The sequence below is a fragment of the Coturnix japonica genome, chromosome 18 (genome assembly GCF_001577835.2).
Source record: "Coturnix japonica isolate 7356 chromosome 18, Coturnix japonica 2.1, whole genome shotgun sequence".
In the NCBI taxonomy this organism is placed as follows: domain Eukaryota; kingdom Metazoa; phylum Chordata; class Aves; order Galliformes; family Phasianidae; genus Coturnix; species Coturnix japonica.
This window is the reverse complement of record NC_029533.1, coordinates 1,926,999-1,935,792: the sequence shown is the minus strand read 5'-3', so window position 1 is coordinate 1,935,792 and position 8,794 is coordinate 1,926,999.

Here is an 8,794-nt window from a genome sequence, read left to right as displayed (position 1 = left end):
TTCATGGGCAGTGCCAGCAGCTGGAGCCCAGGGTGCAGCCCACAGCCCCACCCCAGGGGAACCCAATGTCACCTTGACTCACAGCCTCATCATCCTGTATGTGACACATCCCTGTGGTGTGTCATGGGGAAAGAGAAAGCCAGTAGGTGTCACAGCAACTGCGGGGCCTTCAGTGATGCTCAGGGTCACGCCCTGGCTGTGATTCATGTGTCCTTACATGTCTCAGAGATGGGCTATGAGCCTCCAAAGGTCTCTGCCACCTGAGGGAGTGATGGCCCTGAGTTCAGACAAATATATGAGGACATCACCTGGGGTGTGCCAGCTTATCCCTGGTGCTGCACAGGATGAAACCATCCCAAGCATTGCCTGTCTCACCAGTGAAGCCCCCTCCTGCCTGCTCTCTGCAGCCATGGATGCTGCTCTGAATCCTCCTCAACCCACAGGTTGACCAGATGCATGGGAACATTGCCATACACATTGCCATTATCTCCAACACCAGAGCTGAGCCACCAAGCTCACCACATGGTGAAGGTGATTTCTAAGGGCTTGGAACCTTCCCAGGCTTTGGGACAACTGTAGGTCTTGTGCAGAACCGCTGCTGGGGTTGGGGCATCACTTACGACAGCATCCCATCAGCCACAGATCAACTTATGGGAGAGATGGTTGTCTGATCTCATGTACAGGAAGCAGGAGAACGATGCTGTCCCTGCAGACACACCTCAGACAGTGGTACAGCATGGGAAATCCAAAGGGGAGATGGAATTCAAGCATGGAGCTATTCAGTCATGTAACAACAGGATTTCCCTGCTTGAAAGTTAGGTGAAAAAATGAACTTAGCACAAAGGCAGCACGATAACAGCACAGCACCATCCGCAGGGTCAGCAAATAATAGAAACCTCGAAGCTCCCTGCCAGCACCTGCAAGGGAGGGACGTGTCTCATCAGTGTTTTATACCCATTCATTCGGGTTCATTGGATCCCTTGGCCCTGAAATACCATCCTGAGGTGTGGGCAGTGTTGTAAATGCGTTAGTCATGCAGCATCTCAGGGAGACTCCAAGCAAGAGGGACCTCACCAATGGACCTTGGCAATGAGTGCAAGGTGCCCTTGGCACCCTGCCCCTGGTGCAGTGAGGTGGGGAACCTACCCAAAAAATTAGAGAGCTGTGAGATGAGAACTCTGCAGGTCTGTGAAGATGCTGCGGTGTCTTATTCCACAGTGCTTGAGGAGGAAGACTTGCAGTGAGGACAGGTGTCCCCTTCCTGTCCCTTTTCTGCATCTCCCAGCTGGCAGGTCACACAAATGCCAGCAAGCTGGTGCCTTTACTTATTGTTATTTCCACCAGCCTTCTGTTAAGGTGAAAGATCCGGCCCTTTGGACAGAGCAGCTGATGTCTGAGTGTGCATTCAGGAAGGCTGCAGGGCCAGCACCCGCATGCATCCGCCAAAACAAACGGCTGTATTACCCAACAGCTTCCTCCCCTGAGACCGCCTCATGAAAGAGAAAATCCAAGCCAAGAAGCCTTAGGTGTGAAGCAGCAACACTGCAGTGGAAAGAGCCCGTGAATTAGACTGCAGCACATAACGAGGATGTCTTTGGTTGTTTTCTCCTTCCTGTGCATGAGATTAAATGGCTGCATGTCGAAATTGGGGGTTCTGGAGGAAAAGGAGGTTTGCCAGGAGGGCATAAGAGATAAAAGGGTTGGGGGTGTCCTCACATGAATGCAGATGGAGTTCTACCCTTAAGGGCTGCCACCGGGACCTGAGTGGCTCCCATCCCACATTGCCACATGGTTGCCACCTCTGCCATTACTGCTACCAGCAGCAGCACTGCTCCAGCCCAAAGCCTCGTACACTTACTCCAAATATCCCATCGTATCTCATATACAGGAGTCCTTGCAACCCCTGTTAACCAGTCCTTCACCTTCAGCCCCAGAAGGAGGGGCAGGAGACCTGGTGAGACTGGCTGAGGCCCAGTTGTTATGAGGGCAGTACAACTCCAGCTGGGAGATGCTTCCATTTCAACTGGATTAAGTGTTGGTGGTTCTACAGCCCGTTGTGACATGGGTGGGTGACACCGAAGGGAAAAGCTCAGTGAATCATTGCTCCTGTCCCTGGAAATCTCCCACAAAATTCATGCCTGCAATTGATATCTCTCATCCCAGATGCTGAAGCAAACTGGATCTGCTATCTCTCCTGCAGCAATGCACAGAGAAAGCACAAACATCACTGAAGAGGTGGATGTTCTAACGCTACAGGATGCCCAAAGCAGGGAGACAGATTGTAGGGAAGGTGCACAAACATTTAGCCATGCAAACAGTCCGACATCTCTGTTCTTGCAAAAAGCACCTTAGAATTTTTTAGGGTCCCAAGGATCCTGATTTTATCTCATGTGAAAGACGGTACCTCCCCCTAGCTCCACACTGAGGAACTGGTTCTGTAACATCTCCCAAGGCTGTGGCAAATGAAGCCACCCTGAAGCATTCTTCAGACTCCACATCCTGCCAGGGTATTTTCAGCTGACACTTCAAGATACTTTGTAAGAAGAAAGGAAGAGGATCTAGAGTAAAAGGTTTGGTGGGGTGTAGCAGAACAACAGGCCACTGGATACCATGAATGAGAAAAGATGAGTAGAAAAGGCAAATCTCAACTTTGGAGGGTCTGTCCTTCAGATCCTTCCTGTGCTCCCTTTCCAGTGCTCAGCCAGGCCATAAACAACAGCAGAGATTAGAAGTAAAGGGAGAGAAAAAGCAAATTTCAGAAGAGGCCGGAGTTCTCCAGTAACAGAATGGGCTCTGGAGCACAACCAACCCTTGGAAATCCACAAAGTGAGAAGATGTCTCAGCACAGCACTGCCATGTCCTGCCAGCCCAGGGAGAAACAGGAGGCAACAAGGAGAGGAGAGGAGAGGAGAGGAGAGGAGAGGAGTAGGAGAGGAAGGTAGAGGACGGAGGAGAGGATGAGAAGGAAGGCATGAGGAGAAGGAGAGGAGAAGGGAGCAGGGAGAGTGGAAGGAGAGGAGAAGGAGATGGAGAGTGAGAGGAGAGGAGAGGAGAGGAGAGGAGAGGAGAGGAGAGGACGTCAGTGACCTCAAGCCTGGCTTGTCTTGTGGTGTCACAGCATCATGAGAAACAGTCCCTGGGGGGAACCAGCTGGGGATCCTGAGCTTGGTTTTCTTCTTAGTTCTTTGGGCTTTTTTTTTTGGTGAAATCTGGGACTTCTGAGTTTTACCTTTTTCAGACCTTCTTGCTGTTCCTCCCTAAAGGCAGTGTGTGTGATTCATAGCAGTGGGCATGGCGGATTGTGGCTTACACTCCAGGACATCCAGCTCCCCCACTCTGATGGGCTCCTCTGAATCCTGATCTGTATTCAGGTCAGAAGGAGTTCAAGAAAATGGCATTTCCCAAGCTGAGGAATCCTAGCAAACCTCTTTAATATTTCAGTTCTGGTTTCTTTGGCTCATTTCCGAGAGATGCCACCAATTCCAACCCATGGGAACTCACAAGACTCAGCACAACATCCCACCTCCCTTTGGTTCTCAGCACCTCGTGTTCTCCATTGCTATTTCCATTAATTGACCCCACTCTGCACCTCCCTCATCCTCACATGCTCTGCCCTACCAGCCGTGCTCCTGCTGTACCCATTGTGACCAACAATGACCAAATGGTGGTGGCCACAGGCACACAATGGGCAGACATGGGAGCCCTGTGGGTGTCTGCATCACCCCACAGAGCTAATCAACCAGCAAACATCAGTGGAAGAGATGGGCAAAAGGAAGGCAGCAGAATCCACACAGAAGTGACGGCAACCCTCCCATAGGGCAGAAGCCAGCTCTGCCCATGAATATCTGCAGACGTAGGCAAATCTGGATTAGCAGAGCGTGGCTGGGGAGCACACGCCCAGCAGCACCTCCAAGGGCCTCTGCTTATGCAACGCTGGAAGTTTGCTCTTAGGTGACTCATGCATCCAGATTCGTCTCGCCTAACGTTTTGCTAAGGAAGGGGAGCAGGAGGGGAGCGTAGCAGCCCATCCCTACTGCACCGCTGTGCAAACCCGCCCTCCGTAGTGAAAGAAATGGCCCTTGCAGTGGAGGCAGGAGCTACGCTGCGGTTTTAAGGTCACGACTGGCTTTTTATAGTTCGCAGCAAAGAAAAAGCTGCGTAACGTGAGAAGGTCGGGGTAACGCAACCACCCCGCGGTGCTCTCTGTGAATGCTGCACAAACACGGAGCTGCCATTGGCATGGCCCCGAGCTGCCCTTGATGCAAAGTCCCCCATGCTGAGCTCCACTCAGCCCTGCTCAGCACCATCACACACTGAGCCATGCTGAGCCCTGTGCACATGGGGAGCGGATGTAGGACCGTGTAGGACATGATCCTTCAGCTCAGTGCTGTGAAATGCTGTGGAGGAGCTGCTGGCTCCACAGGACTTTACATTGGATTGCAAAGAGCATTTTTGCGCTCGTTAAGTCAATATGTAACTAATTGTTGGGAAAAGCAAAGAATTCAGGCCCCAGATTTTGTTTCCCTTAATAAAGGGAACCTTTGGACCTCAGAGGGGGAAAAAAAGAATGGAAAAAGAGATGTACACGAGTTGATTGGAATTTGCAATTAAAACCATGGAGGCAAACAGCCTCCCATGCACCAGAGCAGCTCCCACGGGGCTGCACCTACCTGTACCATAGGAGAACCCACCCAGGCAGCCCTTCCCTCCCAAACCAAAGTGCTCATTCACAAACTGCAAGCAGAACTACCCCACTGCCACAGCAACGAGAGCTTCAGGAAGTCTAAAACAGTAACAGGAAAAACAGCCAACGCCGCACGGAGCAGCCCCATGCTGACAGCACCACCCACCAGCTCGCCTGCTCCCGTGTTTATATAGCATCATGAAATCCTATATAACCCAACGGGGCTCTTCTGGTTTGTGAGACACATGTGTGTGTCGTAACAGGGCCTCATTCAAATATGCTGCTAATGAATTTTCCATTGAGCAAAAGCAGGGATGCTCTCAGAGACAGCTCCTGAAGCACAGACTGTGTCTGGGCCCAAGTGCTGGGTGTTGAGTTTCTCACCAGCTTCATAGGAATGCCCACGTGGGGCATTCACCCTCCAAGGGTGGACATTTTTACCCATGGCAGAGCACCCAAGGCCTGTGGACTGCCAAAGACAAGGCTGCTCTGCTCCATCATGGACAGAAGGACCACAGACCCACTTATGGAAGGGACTCAGCTAACAACTGGAACAGGTTGCCCAAAGAGGCTGTGGATGCCCCATCCCTGCAGGCATTCAAGGCCAGGCTGGATGTGGCCCTGGGCAGCCTGGGCTGCTGGTTGGCGACCCTGCACACAGCAGGGGGTTGGAACTGGCTGAGCACTGTGGGCCTTTGCAGCCCAGGCCATTCTATGATACTATGAACAACAGGTCAGGTTTTAAGATTGAGACACACATTTTCTTCTCTGATGCAAAGTGAGAGTTTAAACTCTTAGAGCAACTGTAGAAGTCTCCCTCAGGGCAAGGCAGGAACAGGGGGAGGACTCTGCAGCCCATGCCACATTCCCTCCTCCTCTGGAGCTCCCAACCTCACGAACCCGCAGCATGGATCAAAACCTGCAGCTTGGCAGAAGGCAGCAGGAAAACTAATCCACATTGTGCAAACCGTGCTTCAGAAGGAGATTGTGTTTCATAGAGCAAACCTCTGGCATTTGGCTGCGTGACCCCACAGCGAATGCATGAGGTGGGCTGGGTGCTCCGGGAGCTGCATCCAGCAGAGAGGGGCCATGGCCGTGCCCCAAGAGCAGGCAGCTCAGTGGGACTTGCAAATATCTTGGTGTATGGGGAGAGCAAGTGCTTGCCAGGAGTTCTCCTGAGGACTACAGCATGCTGGGATTTGTTCCCAGTTCTCGGTCCAAAATATCCCTTAGCATTAATGCTTAAGGCATGCTGCAAGAAAACAGGGATCTGCTGGGACTCGGGGCAGGGAGTGACTCTCTGTGAGTGTTTTCCCGACAAATTTTAGCCTCAGTACAGTCAGAGCTGTGCTGCTCTATGGACATTCTGCTTTACTCTGCCTCTTAAGGCAATGCCCACGGCTCGGTGTTCAATCACCTCCAGTTTTAGTGGGCAGTGCATGTAGATCCTTACTGATTGCTTTTTCTAAAGGTCTGGATTTTGTCATGTCTTTGCAAGCTTCCCTCAGCTGCAAGTCATCCTCTTGGTTCATAAGCAAAATGAATGGGCAAAAGTTGGGGAAAGGCAGAGATGGAAGCTGGAAAGTGCAGGAAGGAAAGAGAGCCTTGGAGACCAACCAACCCTAGCAATGTTTAAGTGCATTGGTGTAACTCATGGATGGCTGCAGGGTGGGGTGATGCATTCAGAGAGCATCCTCTAACACATCTCTTCAGTGGCCTGAGTGGGACATGAGTGAGGTATTTATTTGTCCCAGGTCAGGGAAGGGACCTGGTCTGGATGGGATACACACAGTATTCCAGCTTTGGCTGGAAGTGTACAGAGGGTTCTCCTCCCCGTGGCCATGCACACAGTGTTCCCCAGGGGACCTTTGTCCCTCAGAAAAGCCACCAGTCATCAGACATGGGGAAGGCGGGGTGACTCGCCTGGAATTTGGGCAATGCAGTTAATTTGTTGTGGAGGACCACGTGGCGAGATGGGAGGGAGAGGAGGACTTTTTCCAGGGTGAAAGTGCTTATTCATCACCAGAGCTCATTTGGAACTATTCCAACTGAGGCTGTTTGAAGAAGTGAAACTTCTCCTAAGCCAGTCCCTGCTCTGACATAATTTGTAGGAAGTTTTTTCATCTCTTCATGTCCCAGCTCTCGCTGTCTCATTGCTGGGTAGCATTGGCCAAAGGCGAGAGCAGGCTGCACCTCTCACCTCGGTGAGCATGGACTGCACCCTGCAGGACACAGGCTTTGTTCCAGAGCTCCAACAAACATCCCCAAAGCTGCACACGCTGTACATTTGGGGAGATAAACAGATAAGAGGCACAGAGAGAGATGTGCTGACTGCTGGAAACCAGCACTTCCTGCATGTGGTGACTTGGTGCTTCTTGGGGTATCAAAAAGGAACTTGGCTCTTGTTGGGTGTCTCTTAGATAACGTAGTCTGGACACATCTTGGGGAGGGGTTCATTTCTACATGAAAACGCACAGCCCATCTACTGAGCTGAGCACAACCTCATGGTCATCTGCAGTGGAGAGCCTCCCACTGAGCTTTGCCTTTATTTAAACTACCTTTTTTCCCTTCTAAAATAGCTCGTTAGGTCAAAAATCACTTGTTGTTGGACACTGTGAGAGAAAGCAGTCCTCCAAACTTGCTTTGAAGGCTGTGGCAATGAAGTAATGTTGGAAATGACCTCCAGGTGTGTTTCTGGCTTTGGGAAGGTTCCTGATTTCCCATCTAGCTCCAAACCAACAGCCCTTCTCTGTTCTGGCCCTGTCCATTCCCCAAGAGACACCAAGCTGCTGCCTCTGCCCATGTCCCAGCAATGACCTCTGCACAGAGATGAGCTGAATGCCAGCCACCTCTGCCAAGACCAGGTCTATTTCCACCCAGACACACTGACATCAGCTGAGGAACCACCAGGGCAGGAACCGACTCAGCTCCTCAACCCACCACCATCACCACAAAACCTCTTTAATGGGTGGAAATCAGTTCCAAAAGGGGAAATCATGTGTCTCACCCACCCTTCTGCATCACCATGGGGAAAGCAGAATTTGCATGCTACAAGCATCCACCTCCCCATTGCTGGAGGCCATTTGGAGCAGCCTACCCAAGCTGGATGCATTCCCCCATGCTAAGCTACAATAGATAGGTGTGTTGATGTGTCCACATGGCCCCACCACCATCCACAGCAGCACCTTTCCCTACGCACATCATTTCATCTAGACACGGGTGCATCCCTGTTTATCCATTAGGGAGTGAATCAGCAAGTCTAGAGCCCTGCTCACTGTGGATTAGCTCTCCATTGGAAAGGATAGCTCTCATTACCATCATTGTACTTTCCATTAATCCCCCTGAAGGAGTCTGGCCAGCAGCCCAGATCAGCTTGGGCGGCCACAGAGAGTTTCTGTTCTCTGAGCATACATTCAGCTCCACCATGCTGAGCTCCCCACGGCCCTGCTAACAGCACCAGCTAATAGCAGACACTGCTTCCAGCTCTGAGACATCAACAGTAATTTAATGTGGAGAGAGCTAGAGCATCTTCCAGGAAATGTGCTGCTGGGTCTGGGCATGGTTAGAAGGAAAACAGAGAAGTGATGTGATGAGTGTCACAGTAGAGCTGGTACATCACAGACCCATAGGGCTCAGTGCCGTGCTGCAGAGGCACACAGGGGTTCTGGTCCATGCACAGGGCTGGAAGCTCCCAGTGCAGTTCATGCTGTGTTGTGATGAGGTAACCAAGCTTGCAGGGCATGGCTGCAGGTGGAGAACAGACCTGTTCCATTTGCTCTCCTTTGTGCCTCCAGACAGCACCTGAAGGTAAGCACCTGCTACCTGCATTTTACCCGTAAGACTGGCAACATCTTTTTCAAGCTCTTACTGCACTCTTGAAGGGCCTACAGAGTCAAGTGTCTTTGCAGGAAGAACGTGAAGGAATAAAGCATCTTGAACAGATATAACAGAGGGGGAGCTCCTTTCTGCTCTGCAGCACCAAGCTGTGGATGCGATGGCAGACAGGCACATGTGCTTTCATAAACTCCTCAGACTTCTGGCTGCTTTCAGTTGACGATTCCTGTGGGCAGCTGGAATGCCATCCATCTCCTGAGGCTGCAAAAAGGGAAC